Source organism: Pleurodeles waltl, chromosome 5, assembly GCF_031143425.1.
Source record: "Pleurodeles waltl isolate 20211129_DDA chromosome 5, aPleWal1.hap1.20221129, whole genome shotgun sequence".
Lineage (NCBI taxonomy): Eukaryota > Metazoa > Chordata > Amphibia > Caudata > Salamandridae > Pleurodeles > Pleurodeles waltl.
The window spans coordinates 232,831,544-232,854,318 of record NC_090444.1 but is presented as its reverse complement, the minus strand read 5'-3'; the positions used below and the strand labels follow the sequence as shown (position 1 = coordinate 232,854,318).

Sequence of the window (22,775 nt, the reverse complement as noted above, 5' to 3'; positions counted from 1 at the left end):
AATGTACAAGCCCTTTCAAAAACCTCTGTACTATAGGTGATTTAAACAGAGATGGTTGATCAGGCAACTGAAGAAAAGCCGATAAGGCCGCAAGATAGCCCTTGAGAGTCCCCAAGAAGGAACCCTGCTGGGCGAGAGACAAAATGAACAAAAGGATGTTAGATAGAGAAGAAGAAAGAGGATCAATAGACCTCTCTGAACAATAAGAAACAAAACATTTCCAATGGCAGGCGTAGATCGACTTAGTTAAGGGACGCCTGGCTGCCAGAATAACATCGCAGACCTCGAGAGGGAGGTCATAAACCATCAACTGTCGCCGCTCAATCTCCACGCATGAAGGCGCAGAATTGACAGGTTCGGGTGGAGAACCTTCCCCTGCTGCTGCGACAGAAGATCCTCCCAAAAAGGCAGCCTGATTGGAGGACCGATGCTCATTTTGAGAAGCTCTGGATACCAAACTCTCCGTGCCCAATCCAGAGCCACAAGGATTACTTGGGCCCGGTCATACTTCATTTTCTTGAGAACTCTGGGCAGAAGTGGTATAGGCGGAAAAGCGTACAGGAGGCCTGAACTCCACTTGTGATGAAAAGCGTTGCCTAGCGATAGCCCCCTTGAAAACTCCAACGCGCAAAACTGCTGACATTGTGCGTTCTCTGCGGAGGCAAACAGATCTAACCAAGGCTCTCCCCACTGCTGAAAGAGTCCTTGCACCACCTCCGGATGGAGACACCATTCGTGATCCTCTAAGCATTTTCGGCTGAATTCGTCTGCTCTGGCGTTCAGAGAACCTGCCAGGTGTTGAACCACCAGGGTCATGCCCTGCTGTTCCAGCCATGTCCAGAGGCGTAAAGCCTCTTGACAAAGGGTCCACGACCCCACACCGCCCTCCTTGTTGCAGTACCACATTGCGGTAGTGTTGTCCATGAACACCTGCACCACCTTCCCTTTCACAACAGGAAGAAATGCTTTTAATGCTAGTTGGATCGCTCGAAGCTCCAACAAGTTGATGTGGAGCCCAGATTCCGCCGGAGACCAGTGACCTCTGATCTCCACCTCCCCCCAGATGGCCGCCCCATCCCAGAAGTGACGCATCTGTCACTACCGTTAGATCTGGTTGGGGAAGGGAGAGGGGCCTGCCCTTAACCCACTCGCAGTTCACTAACCACCACTGCAGATCTTCTGCAGTCCTCTCCTAGATCTGAACCACGTCGGTAAGATTTCCCTGATGCTGTGCCCATTGGAACTTCAGGTCCCACTGCAGAGCCCTCATGCGCCATCTGGCATGCTTGACCAACAGGATGCAGGAAGCCATGAGTCCCAGCAGCCTCAGAGTCTGTCTCACCGAGATCCAGGATAGAGGCCGAAACATCGTAATCATAACCTGAATATCCTGAACCCGCTGATCGGGAGGATAAGCCCGATACTGCACTGTGTCCAGAACAGCTCCGATGAAAGAGAGCTTCTGAGAGGGAGTCAGGTGTGACTTCGACACATTTATAGTGAACCCCAGCGAATGCAAGAGGTCCGCCGTCGTCTGGAGGTGGGTGACGAGAGCCTGGGGCGTAGGAGCCTTCAACAGCCAATCGTCCAGGTAGGGGAAGACTGAAATCCCTGACCTGCGCAAATGAGCTGCCACCACCGCCATCACCTTTGTGAACACCCGAGGGGCACTGGTGAGACCGAAAGGAAGCACAGTAAACTGAAAGTGCTCGTGGCCCACCTTGAACCGCAGGTAACGCCTGTGGCTTGGCAGGATAGGAATATGGAAATACGCATCCTGCAAATCCAACGCTACCATCCAGTCTCCTTGGTCTTCGGCAGACAAAACCTGAGCAAGAGTGAGCATCTTGAATTTCTCCTTCTTGAGGAAGAGATTGACTTCCTTTAAATCCAAAATAGGCCTTTTTTCTTTTTGGGAATCAGAAAGTAGCGGGAATAACAACCACTGTCTACTTCTGATATCGGGACTCTTTCTATGGCTCTCTTGGCCAAAAGAGCCGTAACTTCCTCGCGGAGCAAAGCTAAATGGTCCTCCATCAGCCATTCCTTTGTTGGAGGGATAGAAGGAGGAAAAGACTGGAAGGGAAGGGAGTAGCCCTTCCGTATGATCTGCAGGACCCACTTGTCCGTGGTGATGGAAAGCCAGTGAGGGAGATGAAAACGAATCCTCCCTCCAACTGGACGGATGTGATCCCGCAGAACCACACTAGGAGTGCTTGGGCGCAGTGGAGGGGGGCTGTGTGGCGGCTGACCTCTGGCCAGACCCTCTGGGTCTGATGGTACCACGACCACGTCCTCTTCCGGGATGCTGTGAAGCCTGAGGACGGTGGCTAAACTGTGGCTGGCGTGGTACCACGCCCCTCCCGAAGCCTCGGAAGGGGCGAAAGACAGACTGCTGTCGTGACGACGTTGAAAGGCCCAACGATCTGGCCGTGGCTCGAGAATCCTTGAACCTCTCAAGCGCAGAGTCTGCCTTTTCGCCAAAAAGGCGAAAGCCATTAAAGGGCATGTCCATCAAGCTGGACTGGACATCCCCTGAGAAACCAGAAGAACGTAGCCAGGCGTGGCGACGAAGGGCCACTGACGATGAAATCGCTCTACCCAGCGAGTCGGTCGTATCCAAGCCACACCGGATTGTAAACTTGGCTGCATCTCTCCCATCCTTTACAGCCTGGATGAGAGTGTCCCGTACGCCCTCCGGGACCTGGGGCAGCACTTGTGCCACCGTATCCCATAAAGTATGGGAATAACGGCCCAATAGGCAAGAGGTGTTTACAGGCCTCAATGCCAGGCTGGAGAAGAAAACATCTTCTCCCCAAGCTGATCCAGCCTCTTGGATTCCCTATCCAGGGGAGCGGAAGGGAAGGCACCACGTGAAGTAGAGGCTTGGACAACCAAGCTCTCAGGAGTGGGGTGTTGTGTCAGGAAACTAGGGTCGCTGGGAGCGGGAGTATGGCGGCGGCCGACCGTCCTATCCACAGGAGCCCCTGTGCTGGGTTTGGACCACGTACCCAGAAGGACGTCTGTAAGAGCCTCATTGAAGGGCAACGGTTCCGATGTTGACACTCCCGGCTGAAGCACTTCTGTCAGGATATTTTTCCTGACTGGCACCGTAGGCAAATCTAGGTCCAAGACCTCAGCTGCCCTACGCACCACCATAGCGAAAGAAGCCACCTCCTACGTAGCCCCATTAGGAGTAGAGAGCATACCAGTATCTGGAGATGTGTCCAGTCCACTGGCCTCCCCTAGATCCTCATACCAGTCCTGATTCTAGAGGGTCCTCAGACCCCTCCCATTCCTCTCCTGCGTCTGGCTGTTCCAAATAATGCTCAGAAATGATCTGGGCCGAATCGGCTCTGTCGAAGTCAGAGCCGACGTCGTCGCTCCGGATCATCTGGAATGAGGATGGGGCTGCCACCGGTGGGTGCCGGTGGCGGAATTGTCAACGTCGGACCCGGCGCCGAAGGAGGTCGACTGTGAGAGACCGGCGCCGGTCCAGATCCGTTATCGGATCCTGAGGTCCCCAATGGCGCCGAGGCCGAAGCCGCTGGTGTCGAATCCGAAGGGGCCCCTGCTGACCCCGCGGGGCCCGAAGACCCACCTGAGGGTACAGCCCGCTCAAAGACGAGACGCATGGCCTCGTAGAATTCTTTAATTTGAGCGGGGGTCGATCCGGTCCCCGGAAAGGGGGGAAGACGCGGAGTCGACCCTGGCGACGGCTCCGCAGAACCGCGCTCGGAACGTCGAAGTTCCCTAGACACCTCATCGGTCGACGGGCGTGGCGAAGACGAAGTCCGCTTGGACTTCTTTTTGTGCCTCTTACCTTCCGATGACTTTGAATGCGAGGAAAAGGACTTGGGGCTCCGGGAGCGGTGCCGCGACCTCCTCCTACTGCGAGACTGTGACCTCCGCAGAGTCACGCCGACCGAAGACGAATGTCGGTCCACAAGAAGCTTAAGGGATCTCTCCCTCAAGGCCTTCGGCGCCATGGCCCGACAATCGGAGCACGAGGTGGAATCGTGGTCCTTGTCCAGGCACCAAAGACAAACTCGGTGCGGATCCGTCACTGACATGGTGCGATGACATGCACCACACGACTTGAATCCTGTCTTTCTCGAAGACATGACTCCAAACAGTCAAAAAAGCGTCGACAAACCGTCGAAGCAGGGTAGCGCTTTCCAAAACTGCGCTTAACCGGCGCGGAAGGAAAAGAACTGACGTACGCGCGCCGAGACGGCGTCTATATAGACAACCGTGACGTCATAGATGACTCCAACGACGCTGACGACGTATGCGGAGATGGTCGACGCACGCGGATCCGAACAACGCTGTCCGACGGCGCGCACGCAGGGTACTGCTCAGAAAAAACTCCGGATTCCAAGCGGACGCCAGGGAATTCTAAGGTAAGGAAGCTGCAGCTAGAAGTCTCTATCAGATCAAAATGACTTTGTTGTGGGAGCTGCCAGGCCCTCACCGTTATACAAAACATTGGCAAAAATCAATAACATTTTTGGTCTCAAAAATCACACATCGCCACAGTAGTCTCTGGCACTGAACAAAACTACTTTGTGTGCGGATATGCTCCTTGTGAAAGAGCAGAATGCGGTCACTCACAGTGAAGCCAGTCTATAGATAGAATTTTTATGAAAACAGAAGGTCTTGCTTGACTCAAGACCTAATTAAGTGCCCAATTCTTAAATAAAGTTACAAAGTGGCATCCATGATATGCCTTTGCATTAGTGCAGGGTTACAGAAATCATTAATCCATATTTTACAGAAGTAGGCCAGCAAATCATACTCCAAGAAAATATTTGAGAACTGCATTTTAGCACGAGCAAATATATATGAGTGGATTTGTTCATGTGAAAATCTATCAAGCATTTAAAAGTTCACTTTTCAATCACATGATTCCCCAACTGTGGAAGAAGTTTTATTTCTGCCCTTATCAGGAGTCCATTCCAACCTTTCTCAGCATGGGAAAATATCAGACGAGAGCAGGTGAAAACATGACATTTAGTAGGTTTGCCCAGACTCCAAAGCACATTCCAACCCTGTAACTTTTAGTTAATGCTACTCCAGCCCAAGTATGTAGATCTGTGAAAAGGTGGAAAAATGAGGAAACTGCTAGAATTAAAACCCTACTATAGTTGAGCCTTGGGAGTATTCAGAGAAGTTATTATCAGAGCTTTTATAATAATAGATTGCTGCCATAATTTATTGCCGCACTACGTGGCACCAAATGGACAAGTGGATATTTTTTTACAGCACAAGTAGATTTGCGAAGCAACCTGTCTAACGGACAAGTAGATATTTTATTAAATTCCACAACCCTGCCTTACGTAAATTAAGGGTTGACATCTTGTATCCTTCTCCTACACATAAGGGCAGCTCTAGATAAGGATGACCATACCCTCCAACAGGATGGTGTTGTCTCTACAGCCTTGGTTTTTGGGATGTTTTTAAGTAATTAGAAATCTTTTTATCAGATCCAAAGCAGTGAGTAAAGATGCTACAACACATATTCTCTTTAAAAATTAAATGCACATACAACAAAAAGTGCATCAGCAATTGAAGAGTGCTTACTGTTGCCAGAACATGTCAGCTGTAAGTACTACGCACCGTCCAGGTGGGAGTGCTCTTTTCTGAGAAGTTTGACCAGAATCTGGGACTGAGTGGGGTGAAAAGGGCAACTCCATCAGGCTAGTGCCCTTTTCTTTCTCTCCTACAGCCTAGACACATTTGCATGTTGCCGATACTTAGCTGGTGTCCTTTCTCTTGTTTTTCTTGTTTTCCTCCTGCTGGAAGTCTTGGCTCCAAGCCATAAGAAGTTTTGGCCCAGGCACGTAATCTTGGTCGTCACACCAGGACCACTTCTCAGTTTGGATGCTACCATTTCTCCGAAAGGAGAGACAAGAAAATGTCTACCATTAAGAGATCACATTTGCGACTGCCTGTATCATGGGTTTTCCAACATACAGTGATGTAGAACTTGGCAGGTAAGGTAGGGCCAAGTTACTGAAAAGTAAACAACTTGAGCATTTTAATTTGTAGTGAGGGGAGTATTTCTCTGCCCGGCTTCATTTAGCTCAGTGCACGTTCTTTTTTGGCCAAACGTAAACAATTTTGTATAAGATAGATGGTAAGTGGTTGTTATGAACCTCCAAGAAAAGAACCTGTAGACCAGTGCCAGTTCACCTGATTGACTGATGTAGTGTTAAGTTCTTGTGAACAAGACGAACTACGGTTTCACATGTGAATACCCTGAATCTGTCATGACTTCTGACATTTTGCGATATAAGATGCTAAGTAAATAAAGTTACAAACAATTGTCGCTAATTCCTATGCCCCCTTCCAGCAACAAATTCCTCTAAAAGCTACAGGTCACAGAAATTCACTATTTCTTGTCAAATGTAGTACTTGACACAGGTTGCATACAGTTTCTTCCATCGGGCCTCTGGCTGCCAATATAAGACACCAACCACTTTTGGCTCAGAAAAACAAAATCAGCTTCCCCCTAGTAACGGACTACTAGGGGTGGGCGATATATACCACTCTGCAAGCAGAGTTGTCAGAGTTTTGCCCACTTCGTTTTACACTTGTAACACAGCACTCTGGCCAAACTCCACTAACCAACAAATGGCTGAGTTTTTTTGCTCACCCACGGCCTGCAAGCGAGATTTATTGCCCGCCTAGTGTGATTTTCAGTATTTAAGAGGGCAGCCCGCGAGATTTCTCCAACACAGGCTGTCACGACTGTTCGCTGTCAGAAAGCTGACGTTCAAGTAGAAAATCTACTTGAGTGGCAGCAAAATCATCTCAAGACGCTACACCCTCTGGTACGCCGCATGATGATTGATGCTCATGCTGATTTTTGCAGCGAGGAATGAGCTCCTGGCACTAAATCACAGCACAACATGCTTGTTCCTGCCCGTTTGTGAAAACACACCAAAACTCACATCTTTAGTTCCTGGCAGTTGTCTTACATGCAGAGTTCTAGCCACAACAAACCTCCTTTCAACATGTATGACTAGTGCCTCCTTGTCCATGCCATGACATGACCAAGTGCTTATCAAAGCTATTTAATAGTTGTCTTATCTGAAATCCAAGTTGAGGAAACTGTTTAATGAACCTCCTTAGTAAATCTATATATTTTTTCATGTCTTTGCTACTTTAAGAGTGAGAGGCATGTGTGCAGTTTGTTGGGAAGTTCCTCAAGAAAACTGGTTGCTGTAGACTTTTATAAGTCTGTCTCCACTATCCCCTCAGCACGTCATTGAACTGCTTACTCCTCTCACCACTTCTTGCATAGACCATAGTAGACAAATTGCTATGCATCTGGTGTAGATTATTTTACTCTACTAAAGGACATGAGAACCCTCTGCGGACTAGGGTGATTAATAAAAGAAAACTGTCTTGAAGATGACACAGTCACAATGAATTGAAAATTATTTTTGAAAATAGTTTAGTCCATTGATACTCAAAGTACCGCCCGGGTGCCGCATGCGCCCCCCCCCCCCCCCCCGACCTTTACATGCAGCCCCAAAGTCAAAAGCAGCAGTGGGCTGCATCAGCGCTAACACTGAGCAAGAAATTAACTAAACAAACAAGCATTTATGTAAAGGTTAACTGAAATTAAAGAAAGTAAGTAACTAGGTTAGCCTGCACTGCTTATCTTTAGAAACACCTTTATTTTTAAAGCAATATTGTAAAAATATGATTAAATCCACTCAAAATTCAGAAAGCGTATTTCATTAACATATAAAACCGTTCCACCTTCGTACATCACATTTTATCAGTACATTGAGAACTTTTTTTTTTTTAAAGTACGTTTTTAAACATGAATTTATATTTGTTTTTCCCCCAGCCTGACAACAGTGTCAATAGTGAGCTAAGATGCATGTCAGCTGTTAAGTGCACCCTGTGGGTTGGGTTCCTGTTATACACAAACATTATAGTTTATTAAATCATAGGGGAAGGTTTTGCACATTCCACATCTTGAAGCCATGTATTTCGACATGCTTTTGTATGTGATATTGAAGAAAAAAGGGAAAGTGGAACAAAACAATCGCCTTGGATCACACAATTTCATAAAGTGGGGAAGCTGTGATTGATTCTAGTTTGCAGTTGTTATGTGTTTCACTTCCAGTACACCCACTTCACTGGCATCACTCCCTGGAACTTTCTCCTTCTGAGTGCCACACTGCTGGCATCAATGCGGCCATCGTCACATCATAGACCAAAAATGCCCCCCCCCCCCCCCCGAAAAATGTTTGTGAGTACTCATGGTTTAGTCCATGAACTGATATTATCATACCCACTGAGACACTAGAAATCATCTGATTAAAGCTACTACAGGCAATAATGGACGTCTGCTGCTTCCTCGTGCAATCAGTTGGAGGAATAATCTAGCTTCAGTTTGTATTTCATTCCCGGAAGGTACTGCTGAGCCACTGCAGGTTCAAACAGACCTCGTAGAGTCCGTTGTTAAGATGTTACTACCTACGGTGAAATTAACATATCCTAATTAACACTGTATTTTGCTTATGATCCTGTAACACTGACATTTGAATAAGTGGACATTGCTAGATTGGGTATCCTCTACACAGGTTAACTCAACAGATCTATCAGGTGGTTTTGGCAAACTCACTTATGCGTTTCTGGCAATCACATTAAGACGTTTACTTACATTTGCCTAACACAATTTGTGAAAATGCAGACACAAAGCTTCTCATTAGTAGACGTAGTGGTCTGAGAAGTGCTGTACATACTTTAAAAAGATCACATCGGGCCTCCACACTCACTTCAGGGTAACCAGCTGCTCTAGTAGCTACCTAGCATCCTTCCAAATGTGTGACATCTGTGGTTTTGGTTTTCTTCAAAATAATGTCCATGAAATATTGATTTTTTTTTTTAACTTTTGGAGTTCACAAACGTTTTATGCAGGAAAGCTACGATTTTTGCAGTTTTCCAGTCCTACTTTTGTAAATTACTCTGAATTCCGTTAAGTCACATATCCACACCCATGCTGAGAGTGCGTTTATGTGATTCTTGGGGCTCCTGTTTGCCTTTTTTAACAAGCTGCCAATTATGGGTTTAGACTGCTTATCATGAAAATGCTTTATATTTAAATGTACTTGAAACAAACAGTATTTGTGTTCTTAAAACTGCACAACAGTTAAGCAAGAATGCAAGCTTTGTTCCTATTTTTCCATATGGGGATACATTTTATTTTGAATCCCAACAAATCACTAATCATGTGTACAGGCTCCCGCAAGTCCTTATAGCCAAGAAGCATAAGGGGGCATTATAAATATCCATAAACTGTTTAATTTTGCAACTTTAACAATTTACAAAACATGTAAAAGTTTTGACAATTGGGCATGTTAACTTTGGAACCGCACTCGGTAATCCTTGTTCAATGAATAAAACAAACATGACCCCAAATAAGTGCTGGGCATGGGGTTACCTAGATGGGGCTGGGGAGAACACGTTCAGTTGTCCAGAGTATCAAGGTGCTCTTCTCTTTGACAACAACCACCTTATGCATGGACCACAAAACGAATTCAGCAGATCATAAAAGTTCCCTTCTCATTACCCCATTTTGATGATGTTTGCCTAAGTAGCCGAGTACCACGAGTGCTTCTGTAGTCAATAAGTGGAACACCCTTACCAGATCCCCAAACACCACTAGGCTGCAGCCTTACTTGCCAGCATGGGTCTTACCAAAAGCATCATAGTAAACATTTCCTTCAGTATCTGATAACCAACTGAAGCACATTGAGTCTTCAACTCCCAGCATGATGTAGAACAGCAAAAAAACAGTTGCATGTTCATCTACAACAGACAACTTTGTTGCAACATGTAAACATAACGTTTCACTTCATCACTGAATGGCAGTCATCACATTTGGGCAGCAGGAATGCCCAAAATAGATCATCACAGATGTTGTACAAAGAGTAGTGCCCCCACCCCCCAATATGCCCTTAACTTACCCTATTGGGATGCTAAAGAAATAGCACTTTCTAAAGTTATTGAACTTTTTCACATGACCAGTTAGCTTAAATTATGCAACATTCTTATGCAACCTGTACCTGAATTTCTAGTACTACATCACCTTTCCAGAGTAAGCTGACTGCTCACAAGAGGTGAAAGAGTAACTTTAGGCTCAAGCCTGGTCACAACATATGACCAGTCCTGGTTCAGCCTGAAGTTCTCTGTAATTCTCAAGTCAGAGACAAGCCTGGAAGCAGTAACTTCTGGATGCTTGTGCACCGCAAGCTCACAGGGCACACAATCAAAATGGACAAACCCTGTGGCCAGCCATCTGCTGCACTCCGGAACGATTGGCGAATTAGGTGATAGTGTAGAAGGATGGATGCAGAGAAGGAGGAAAAGAAGGACTCTGGCACCTGTGGAGACAGAGGATGCGCGTTGGGTGCATTCCCACTGAAACCGAAACCAAAGGTCAGGGTGAAGAAATAGGAGTGGGGGTGAAATGCAGAGAACAAGAGACAACTAGTTGGAGATAAGGAGGGAGACTGAAGAAAGTGAGAGGGCAGAGGAGAAAATAAGACAGACTGTGGAGAAAAACAGATAGTGAGATCAGAAAGAGGCGTAAAGGATGTGATGGAGAAAGAGGAAAGAAAAAAGATGCAGCAGAAGAGGAATCATAGGAAGGAAGAGAATTCATTATTTTTTTCTGGCTTGGTTAGTATCGGGACCCCTGGATTGGCAAGTCAATGAATTCCCTAACTTGTCTGCCTCGGCTGCTCATCCTCGCCATCGTGAGATTCAAAGCCCAAAGAGAGTCTCTTGATGCTCAGTTATTCTGTAGTACTTGTTTCCTGAGGAACCAAATGCAGCACACAATATCTGTTACGAAGAGTGCCTAGATGGCCACAACTCCCCAGTGCCAAAGAACTAGCCTTAAAGAGAGTGTCACAATACAATTGCTCCTTAGCCAACATTGGTGTTTTTCTTTCCGCGACCAGCACGCTTCCATTCTTGACATATACCACAAATAAACAGCACCTTAGTCAATTTTCTGGTTCTCCTGAACACTTGCGGCTCAGTGAGTCAGGTGGCACCCCTTCCTTGTGGATAATTTGCATACAGGCTAAAAGTCGAATACCTAGTACTCGCCGTGGGTAATAAGAATAAACCAAGAAGCCTAGGACTCACCTATGGAAAGATGTATTAGGATGGCATGGAAATAAAATTTAAAAAAAAATAAGATAGCCACAGACACGCAAGATCCAGCACCTGACATCGAAGCAATCAAAATACACCACACAAACAAAAAAGCCATTTAGATCGAACTGTCACTATTTACAAAAATCGAAATGATTTACGTTCATCAGATGATATGAGTCCCGCTGCTCCTGGGCTTTTATAGCATTAAAAAAAACTCACTAGCGCGGGTGGGAATTCTACGTAGGCTACATTAGACATGCTAGATCGGCCCTTGTCCAAATACATATAACCCCAAATTCTAGGCACTCAATTTAATGGAAAATTTACTCTTCAGACATGTCTGCTCTGAAAAGTAATCGAGTTGACCTTTCAGTGGCAGGACGTTGTGCAGATTTATAACGTATTATATTATTAAAGTATATTAAAAATATAGATATAATCAAGCATTTAGCCCATGAAAATCCAAAAGATACCAGGGCTACAAAAAAAAAAATAACTTGAAATAAGCGGATGCTAAAACTATCAGAAAATCACCTCCGGCAAAGAACACCGCGTTAAAACCCCATAGTACCAGCTGATAGGCGAAATTGTTAAAATGGCGACCGAGAGAGAGAGAAGGGAACTGCGCTGTCAACACCGACCCAGAGCCCCGGCGCCATTTTGCATCTGCCCAGAATTGATAAATACGAAGCACAGGATTGACAATTACATGACTGACTTTTTAAACAAACGAAGTACAAGATTAAATGAATAAGCTGTTGCTATCAAGTCAGGTTCGTTTTTTTCCCGTTTTGAAGTTTGTGACTTCCAGGTGACGCCCGTGTTCGGAGTCCAAACCCACAGCGAGAGCCCCAGCCTGAATGTGTTAAGGGAACCGCTCATGAAGGTAGGTAAAAATAAATATACAAGTTGCCTTAGAAATACTTGATGCCCACCAAGCTGGTACATGCAACTCTACAATCCCAAATGCGCATGCAAAATAAGACGCAGCGGTGCCATTTTTTTTCCTTTTTTAGGTGTGCTAAACAGGTTTCACACAACCGTTTAACATAAAACGCCGATTTAAAAAAACATACAACCAGTCTAGAGTCGACGAGTCAGATTTTTCAAAACAGATTTACAATCTCAAGAAAAAAGGCGCAGGCTATGCAGTTAACGACCTCCACATGAAGGAACGATAACTGGTCAATTAAACAGCATTTTCCGTCCCTTTATTCGTCTACTGGGTGTTTGTTTCTTCGGCGATCGAAGCGAAATTCTCTCTAATCTTTTGAGCGCTCGAAATCCAGAAGGCAGTGGGGCAGTTGGGGGACCGGAGAGCCTTCCTGATGGCGCCGGAGACACTTCGCAGGGCGGGCGCATCTGTCTGACAACGAGACCGCCATCTCAAGTCTTCCTCTCCTGTGCTGCGTTACACCCCCCTCCAGCTGAAGAAAAAACCCGAGCACAACACTAACAACATAGCCTCCGACGGTTAAACGGCTCAAAAAGCGCTCGTGCTGAACCCAAAGGCTTAGTTAAAACCAAGACACTGGACAAAAAAAGAGGGAGGAGATTTCCAAAAGATTATTTTTCTTTCTGTTAAACTCCCCCACCCCCTCCTGCGCACTCCGCGGTCTCTCGCCTTCTTCCCATGCTCATGAAGGGGGGCGGAAAATAAAAAAAACTAATTTTAAACCGGCTCAATCAATGACTCATTGAAAGATTTTTGCCGTCTCTCTCCCCTACGAAATTTGCATTGCATCAGCAAGAAACCAGAAGCATCTGCCCTTCCCCCGCTGCTGCCCTGAAACCTAATATAGATTTAAAAAAAAGAAGCGTCGTGCCCGAAATAGTCGGGAGCACGATAAGCAAGAGATGCTGAAATAAATAAATATTTTATTTCGGTTTTAATGTGCGTCTCAATCTTGCCAAAAGTGGGGAAAAGGCAAAGGAAAGAAAAAATCCCGAGCCAATAGACGCTTGGGCTGAAACCTAATATCCTGGTTTTGGCAACTCGTTTTAATTTGCTCCTCTTTCTTTTCTGTCTGTCTGGAGATAGATTTCCCCCTCTCCTTTCCCTCCCCGAAGGAAGGGAGGAAGGAGGTTGTGTGTTTTTTTCCTTGAAATTTTTATCACAAAATTATAATACACTCAAAGGGAAACTCACCGTCATGAAAAAGCAGTGCCTTGTCAACGGGGTTTCTTCGCCATCACATCAGGGGCTGGCAGTGTGTGGAGAGGAACAGGCGGCTCAGTCACAAGGAGAGAAACACTGAAAGGAAAAAAAACATTATTAAAAGCTCTTAGCAGAATTTTAGCAGGGAGCCCCATCTTTTTCTGCGTAAAGGGAACGGAAATAATTTCAACTCTAACCGAAAGCCTCAGGCAGGCAGTCTTCTGTTTTGTTTTATTTATTTTTTTAATTTAATTCGTGAAAGTATTCAGACACGTTTAGTCACAGTTTTACTCGAAGTTAGAAAAGTTTTCTTTGGAGTCGAAAACCCGTTCGTATACTCCGAAGTGTAAAAGGAACAACTCCTCTATGGTAAATGCACCTCTGACATGTGGAATTGTGCCTCTGTTTATATATTTATATATTGTTCTCTATACACACACAATGTATTGCAACAAAATAAATCTTAAAGGGACGTTGGAGTTAGGTGAAAATGGTAGTTAAAACATAACTGTTTATACTAACAAAACCCCTGAAATGGATCAGTTATAGTTATCACAAGTAACTGCAGTGCCCTAAAGTATCTAACTCACGGCCCGCCAGCCAGTGTTCAGCAGTGATGTTATCAATGATGTCATAGAACATGTCATGAGTGATGTAATATGTGAGTTAATTAGCAGCGCAGGGCAAGGGTGTGAGATATAGTTACTTTGGTATAGTTACTTAAGATAACTACAACTGGTGAATTTCAGTGGTTTTGTTGGTCTAAAACATTGTTTTAACTGACATTTTCATTTAACCAGTACGTTCCTTTTATCCTTCTTTTTTTTTTTTTTTTTTTCTTCCAGTACATTTCTAGAGTAAAGTAAGTGGAGAGGTTAAAAGGTCAACAGGGCAGTTGATACAGATGACAAAGTAATCAAGTGGAAGGTTGGAATTGAAGAGGGGCATGGACCCTTATGGTGCAGTAGGGAGTGCTTTATTGTGATAAAGGGATACTCCTGAGTTTATCCAGGGAACTCCATATTCTCTGTGATATTATAGCTTTGCCCAGGAGGGTAGCCTGTGAATTATGTGTGTTTCTATGATAGTAACCCATGCCCAACAAGTATAGAATGATTCAAGGCCTGTCATTTAATGATAATTATTTTGATCACAATTGTGAGAAGTAGATCAAAAAAGAGCCAAATCAACTTCTTACATAAACAGTGCAAAAGCAGTAGATGGTCCAAGAACACACAGGAAAGTCAAGTACATTTGATATTTTGAAGATGTTGCTGAGTTGCTCCTGGATTGGGTTCCAGTAAGGTGTGAGTGTAGCATGATATGATGACGTACTGTCATCATGCCACGCTAGAACCCTGTGAGGGATTAGAATGGGGGGGACAGTTGACAGCTGTTGGATAACGTGTCTAGATTAAAGGCCCTTCTTACCTTTTCTACATGTCTGTAGTCTTTCATGAAGTACAACACATTTTCTGATGAGGACCGGATGGTCATCATCTGGAAGACATAGATACCTCACAAGGCTGAGGTGAAGTCCTGTGGTAGAGGCAACCCACAGTGTGAACTTGAGAAACGTCTTGCTGTGAAACCTGTGAGAGGTCATGCAAAGAGTGAAGACACAAAATATCTAGAAAGAAGTCAAGTTGATTTGAGAGAACTTGTGGCAGCACATGTTCATTCTGCTCAGTTGGTATTAGTGTGCCAACGTGCGGTTATAGTTGGTACACAGGCCGGCGCGACGGAACATTGCTTAGGGGCGAGTTGTAACTTCTTTTGCATGCTGGCTGCCCAATCATCAGGTTAGTGATAGTTAGTATTAGTCAGACCACTGTCTGTCAACTGCTCTGTCGAGTGAGAGCAAGAAATTCCTCATTGTCATAGTGCACCATCACACATGCGCTGGCAACACTGCAGGCCATGTCATGTGACTTGGCAGAGTTTCGTTCTTGAAAACATACATCTGTGCGCATTGTTTCAGCGGTGGCCATTACTGTTTGGGAAGCCACACTGATTAAAGGCATATTGTTTCAGCAGTGGCCTATTCCAGCAAAAGCCAGAATAAAGGGATTGGTCCTGTTTTAGAAAGATACTGAGTCCAATAACAATGACTGATTCAATATGACTAATCATTAGTATAGTCATTATTTAAGGTGGGAACAAGGAAACAAGACAGTGTTCAAACATGGCAGCCATCTTTTAGAAGCTTTTGGTGCTATAACAATTGTTATGGAACAGTTGTAGCATTTATAGTATAAAGACATAAAATAACAAGATCTAGTGCTTGATAACACATTTTGGTCCAGTTTTAAGCTTCACAAAGTTAAAGAAGCAGAACGTAACGGCACCACTATTTTTTTTATTTTTTTTACCCTCTCCTGGGGCCCTCTTCACAAGTGGAGTAAATGGAAAAAATGTTTTTGGAAATTATGCATGTTTGTGACACAGATCTCAGTGCAGAAAGGTGACATACACTGTTATGACATTATTTTGCTGCAGGATCTCAATAAATATGAGATAACCATTACTAAACTGGATCATTACCTGCCACACGAGAGCCCAATACTGGAAAGTTATAATTTTGATCTATGTAGTCAAGGTCAGGATAAGTCTGTTGAGGAGTTTGTCACAAGTATGTGGAAGTTGGCATCTACCTGCACATTTGGAGGGAATATAGAGGAGAGACTAAGGTACCAATTTGTATTGCAATATAGGATTGATAACATTTGTGAATAATTGTGGCTGAAAGACAAACCTCCACTAGAAGAAGTACTATTAGTGGCAAAGAGAGTTGAACACTTTTATTTTTTTTAAATAAATATTTTTATTGATTCTCACTGCTAATCAGTTCTCCATAATTTGCATTTACATTGATAGATTATAATTGTACTGTTATAAAACATACATTCAAAACTAACAATAAAAACTTAACTTGGGTCTGGATGTGATATTCAAAATGTGTTTGACCGCTGTGTCTGGGCGATGGGGTTGGGTGTGGTCTTTCCTGCTAGAGTACGTTTTATTATGGTGATGTGGGGGGGGGTCCGGACCGGTGTACGACTCCGGCGTGTGCTGCAGCAGCGCTTGCCACCCCGTGGGCCAGGTCCTGAACTCGCCCCTCACGACCGCAGCACCAACCTGCTGCCTTCTGCCTCTGCCCCACGACCACGCTGCCGTCTGCGTGTTCGAGGCCCTCCTCCACCCGCAGGCATCCTCCTGCGCCTCATCCCTGATGGCTAGTGGGCTCACTTGACCCGAGTGCCGCTTCCGCCGTCCCGTAAGTTTGTTTTTCAGCTTTTTTCCGCTTTTCTGCGCCTCGCCGCCGGCGCTTTTTGCCCCATTGTGCCCCCCTGATTGCTGTCTCCCCGATCGTATTTAGTCCCAGTATTGTGTCCATATTGTGTTTTTTCCTGCATTTGTGACTGTTTTTGCCCGATTTCTGTGCCTTTCGCCCCTTGTGCGCTCCTCGACCCCAGCCGCTGCTTCCCTGCGGCCCCGCCCCCCTCGCGCCCCCATTTGCCGCTCCCTCCCGCCTCCCAGCTGCTCCTCCCTCCCCCCTCCCTTCTTAATGGCTGGCGCTGCGCGTCGCCAGTGAGCGAATTCGGACCTGGTTCAGGTCCTGAACTCGCCCCTCACGACCGCAGCACCAACCTGCTGCCTTCTGCCTCTGCCCCACGACCACGCTGCCGTCTGCGTGTTCGAGGCCCTCCTCCACCCGCAGGCATCCTCCTGCGCCTCATCCCTGGTGGCTAGTGGGCTCACTTGACCCGAGTGCCGCTTCCGCCGTCCCGTAAGTTTGTTTTTCAGCTTTTTTCCGCTTTTCTGCGCCTCGCCGCCGGCGCTTTTTGCCCCATTGTGCCCCCCTGATTGCTGTCTACCCGATCGTATTTAGTCCCAGTATTGTGTCCATATTGTGTTTTTTCCTGCATTTGTGACTGTTTTTGCCCGATTTCTGTGCCTTTCGCCCCTTGTGCGCTCCTCGACCCCAGCCGCTGCTTCCCTGCGGCCCGCCCCCCTCGCGCCCCCATTTGCCGCTCCCTCCCGCCTCCCAGCTGCTCCTCCCTCCCCCCTCCCTTCTTAATGGCTGGCGCTGCGCGTCGCCAGTGAGCGAATTCGGACCTGGTTCAGGTCCTGAACTCGCCCCTCACGACCGCAGCACCAACCTGCTGCCTTCTGCCTCTGCCCCACGACCACGCTGCTGTCTGCGTGTTCGAGGCCCTCCTCCACCCGCAGGCATCCTCCTGCGCCTCATCCCTGGTGGCTAGTGGGCTCACTTGACCCGAGTGCCGCTTCCGCCGTCCCGTAAGTTTGTTTTTCAGCTTTTTTCCGCTTTTCTGCGCCTCGCCGCCGGCGCTTTTTGCCCCATTGTGCCCCCCTGATTGCTGTCTCCCCGATCGTATTTAGTCCCAGTATTGTGTCCATATTGTGTTTTTTCCTGCATTTGTGACTGTTTTTGCCCGATTTCTGTGCCTTTCGCCCCTTGTGCGCTCCTCGACCCCAGCCGCTGCTTCCCTGCAGCCCCGCCCCCCTCGCGCCCCCATTTGCCGCTCCCTCCCGCCTCCCAGCTGCTCCTCCCTCCCCCCTCCCCCCTCCTTAATGGCTGGCGCTGCGCGTCCGCGCCGCTGGCGCGCCGGAGGCGCGCCAGAGGCAAGCCCGTCTGCGCCTGTACCGCGCCCAGCGCCACCCCCCCTGGTCCTCGCGCCTCCCGCGCCCACTTCTCGGCCGAAGAGCTCCGCGCCCTCAACCCCGGGCCCTCCACTGAATGCTTCCGGGCATCCCCGAAGCTCCTCAAGACCTGGCTCTTCGACCGCTAAACAGCCTCTCCACCCCCCCCCACCTCAGCGCCTCGAAACCCTAACGGGTACATAGCGCGCTTTATAAATACTATGATTGATTGATCGATTATTCTAATTGTATGGTCAATACTTGTTAGTAGCTATATGTTGTAGCAAGTTGGAGGGGGTGTGGGATTGAAGACACTTCCAGACTTTCTTGTGTATTTTGCTTTTCTTGTTTGATTATAGTGGAAGTCGTCGGGTAAGTGGTAATTTATCTCACGGGTGATACTCGGTCGAGTTCATGGCGGCCCATCGTCGTTTTTGGCCTCCAGTCTGCTTACTATTATTTCCCAGGCTTCGCAACCTGTGTGTTGTTGGCCCTCCCTTGCTAGTTTATGTCGTACTAGAGATTCTATGCAGGACCATCGCAATGTCATGTTATGCCAGGTTTTCATATCTGGAGCTGGGGCGCTTTCCAGTTCATAGCTATCAGTCTTTTATACATCACGTATGCTAGATCTATGAATTTATGTAAATGCCTATGTTTCTTTTCTCTCAGTATCAGACCCAGCAGGCAGGATTTGGGATCAACTGTGAGCGCTAGGCCAGTCAGCTCTGATACCTCTTCTACTACTCCACTCCATTTCCTATTCACTTGGGGGCAGTCCCAGACCATGTGATAAAAATGTGCCATTGGCACGTTGCATCTAGGGCAGGTTGGGTCCGAACTGGGGAACATGCATTTAATCCTGGCTGGTGAAAGGTAAGTTTGGTGTGTATAGTTAAATTGTGTATAACGAAATCTGGGATTTCTCGACACCCCACGTGCGTGCTGTAAAACCATCAGCCATTCCTCTTGCGGTAACAGGCTTGGTAGGACTGCATTCCATCTTTCCCTCGCATTCTCCAGACTGGGTACGGGGATTTCATTCAGGGATTTATATAGGTTTGACACTACCTTTATTCGATCGTCACTTTGTATCATGAAGTGTAATGTGGGGGAGATCGTCGGTTCTTGATCTCCAGCCTCCCATGCCTTCTTAATTGCATGGCATAGAGCATAATATGTTATAAATTGCCCGGGGTTCACTGCTGTGAGGGCTTGCATAGATTCAAATGACATCAATTTGCCTTCTTCAAAGCAGTCTCCCAGTGTCGCTATGCCCGCCTCTGCCCAGCTCGATAATAAGTGTGTCTTAGCCGCGTTAGCCCAACTAGAAATCAGACCTAGTGGTATAAGCGGTGAGTAAGGGAGCGAGTTGTGGCCATTTTGAATGTACCTCTTCCAGCATGAATGTGCCACTAGCATTAGTGGATTTTCAGACGTCCCTTTCGGTATTTTATTTGTTAGCCAAGTAATTAGGGGTATGCCCTGAGGTCTCTCCTGAATCCGCGTTGGACTGTGTATCCAGTGTATTATCCACTGTAGCTGTGCCGCCGCGTAGTAGAGTTCGAAGTTGGGGGCTCCCAGGCCACCAGTGCTTATTGGTCGCTGCAGCGTGGAAAGTGCGACCCGTGCTCTGCCCCCCACCCCATATTAGGTGCAGAAGGGTAGTGTTCAGGTCCCAGAAGAAACTCTTGGGGATCAGCAGTGGCAGAGCCGCAAAGTAACATAGCAGTCGAGGTAATAGTAGCATGTTTGCCACTGCTACTCTCTGCCCAGGGTGACAGTGGGAGTTTACACCAGAATTGCAGTGATCCCTTCATTGAAGCCAGTGTCCTCCCTAAGTTACCATCTCTGAGGTCCTCTGTTCTATGGTATATGTGGACCCCCAGGTATTTAAACGTATCAAAGCACCATTTCAATTGTCCCGCTGGGGCCCTTTCTTTCCTCAGCTGGGGCCATATAGATAGTGGGAACACACACGATTTTTCCCAATTTACCGCCAGTCCCGACATCTCCCCGAATTCAGTCAGGAGTGAAATTACTAGGGGTATCGTCTCGCTCCCTTTCCGCACGTATATTAGAGCGTCGTCTGCGTATAATGGTATAACATGATGTAGCCCATTCCTGACTATTCCCCAATTCATTTCCATAGACCGTAAACGGGACGCTAACGGTTCCATTGCTGTAGCGAACAACAATGGAGATAAGGGGCATCCCTGCCTGGTGCCTCTAGCGATCGGGAAACTTTCAGATATGACCCCTCCTGTTTTCACCCGGGCTTGTGGGCTGGCATATAATGTCTGGACCCACTGTATGTAGTTAGGGCCAATGTCCATTTTCCGCATGGTGGCAAACAGAAAGTCCCAACCTAGTGTGTCGAAAGCTTCCTCGATAGCTAGCGATAGCACCATTTCATCCCAAGCGTCCGGGGGGGGGGTGTCACCCATTACGCTCAGTAATCTATGGATATTTTAAAAAGTATTGTGTTTTGGGATGAAGCCGTTCTGGTCTTCATGTATCAAAGTTTGCATCATGGGAGCTAGCCTGTTAGCCAGTATTTTGCCTAATATTTTACAATCGAGATTTAGGAGTGAGAGTGGCCTATAGGATTTAACGTCTGTTGGGTCTCGTCCTTGCTTAGGGAGAACCACTATCATTGCCTCTCTGTGTTGGAGGCAATAGCTTATTTTGCCATGCCTCCTCAAACAATTTCAGCAAGTGGGGCTTTAGGTGTTTCGAATACCTTGCGTAATATTCTATAGGGAGGCTGTCTATCCCTGGTGCTTTGTTTCTGGGCATCTATCCCAGTGCTAAGTCCAGTTCCTCCATTCCCAGCGGGACCTCTAGCATTCCTACATCCTCTTGTGATAAATGCGCCAAGTGTGTTCCCTCTAGGAAAGATTTGAGTTGTTCGGCTGTGCATACTGTGCGTTCAGTGTATAGGTTCATATAATAGTCCCTGAACACCCTGTTTATCGCCTCTTGCGTGGTGACCTCTCTGCCGTCCGCTAGCGCCATGGCCCCTATGGGAGCCTGCTGGCGGTTCCCACGAAGGAGCCAGGTCAGCTGCCTGCTCGATCTGTCCCCCTCTGTTTGTAGGCGCATTAAATGATATTTGTGGTCGTGCCGGCAAAGGCGAGAGTCTGCTTCATTGTACTTTGTGCACGCCTCCTTCAGCGCTGTGTGAGGAATCTCCCCTCTGGCTACTGCAGTTTCCATTAGTCTCAATTCCTTTTCTCATTTACTGATCTCTGCGTGGAGGGCACGTCTTACTCCCCATGTGGATGTGATACAGTGTCCCCTGATAACCGCTTTGTGAGCTTCCCATTCTGTTGCCCTTGTGTCTGTGGAATATTTATTAATTTCCCAGTACTGACTCAGTGTCGTGTTCAGGTCTTCTGCAAATGCTTGGTCCTGGAGGGCTTCCACTTGTAAGCGCCAAGTGGGAACCAGCAAGCGCTTCCTACCCCAGTTTAATGTCAGCTTGAGTGGTGAGTGATCCGACAGTGTTTTGGCCAGGTATTCTGTCTCGTTGGTCAATGTGCAAATGTCCGGGGACCCCCATATTATATCTATTCTAGTGTGTACTTTGTGGGGTATTGAGTAAAATGAGTATTCCCTCTGTTGGGGATGTTTCATGCGCCATATATCATGGAGCTTCATGTTGTCTGCCCAGGTCATCAGTGAACATCTCGTATTCCTATTTGTTAGTCGTTTCGAGGGGATGTTTGATCTGTCTAATACAACATTCGGTATGCTATTGAAGTATTCCCCCCCCCCGTCCCCCATATGGTCAGAGCTGCAGTATTTTCCAGCAGTGCTGGAGTAAGTCTGCCCAGAAATTCCACTAGCGCATTATTGGGGGCGTAGATCCCTATTATTGATAATTGTCTCCCATCTAATTGCCCCTCCATTACCACGTATCTACCCCCCTGCTCTATCTTATGGGAGGTTTGAGTAAATGGAACGCTGCCTGCTATCCATATTAACACTCCTCTGGCAAAGGCTGAATATGTTGTGCTTATTATCTGCCCACCCCCTCTTCCACGAATCTCCTGTAAGTCAGTCTCCAGAAGATGCGTTTCTTGTAGAGTAGCGAAGTGCACCCTCTGGCATCTAAGATGTGCGTATATACGAGCTCTCTTACTTAGTGTACCAAGTCCTCTCACGTTCCAGGTGACTATCACATACTGGTGTGTTTTAAAATTTGTGTGTTGAGACATGCAGTCTCATAGTTATATAGTGAACCCATATGTAACCCGCACCAGTCCGGACACCCACCTCCCCAGCAGGCTTTAGAATGAAAGCTAGCGACCGCAGCAGTGAACCCTTTAATCTGAATTGACCTATTACACACAACTTAACTATATCCCCCCCACTGCCCCCCTGTTGCTTCCCTCACACATCTACGAACTTTTGTTAATCTACATAACACACTACTACTGAAAAAAACCTGTATCCCTGCGAATACCTGTGGGAGAGTTATTTTAGCAACCAGGTGGGGCTCTTATACAGAGCTCACATCCTTCCACAGACATAGTCTGCTTGTGTGTCCGGGCGCTCCTGGAGTGTTGACACCTCCCCGGGCCCGCATGTGCCTTAACATTAGTCAATGTTCACAATAACAAGGAGTTCAAAAGGTATTTGTAGGTAGCAGCAGCGTGGTCCGGGTGAGTTCTAAGAACAATCCCACTACCTTCCCGCAGTTGTCACTGGGTTCAGAGAAATATATGATCTACCTGCTTGTGTTCATAGTTCA

At 46.9% G+C, this 22,775-nt stretch overlaps 1 protein-coding gene across 3 annotated transcripts in view; it reads right to left on the bottom strand.

The window, feature by feature from the left end:
* The window catches only part of BICRAL (BICRA like chromatin remodeling complex associated protein), a 602,600-nt gene extending 589,181 nt beyond the window's left edge, over positions 1–13,419 (bottom strand). For 2 of the 3 annotated variants that reach the window (XM_069233969.1, XM_069233971.1), the window contains exon 1: positions 13,343–13,419. The gene's annotated coding sequence lies outside the window, so the exon portion shown is untranslated. The remainder of the gene's footprint in view (positions 1–13,342) is intronic. The other variant, XM_069233970.1, reaches the window with a different exon arrangement.
* Positions 13,420–22,775: the final 9,356 nt, after the last annotated feature.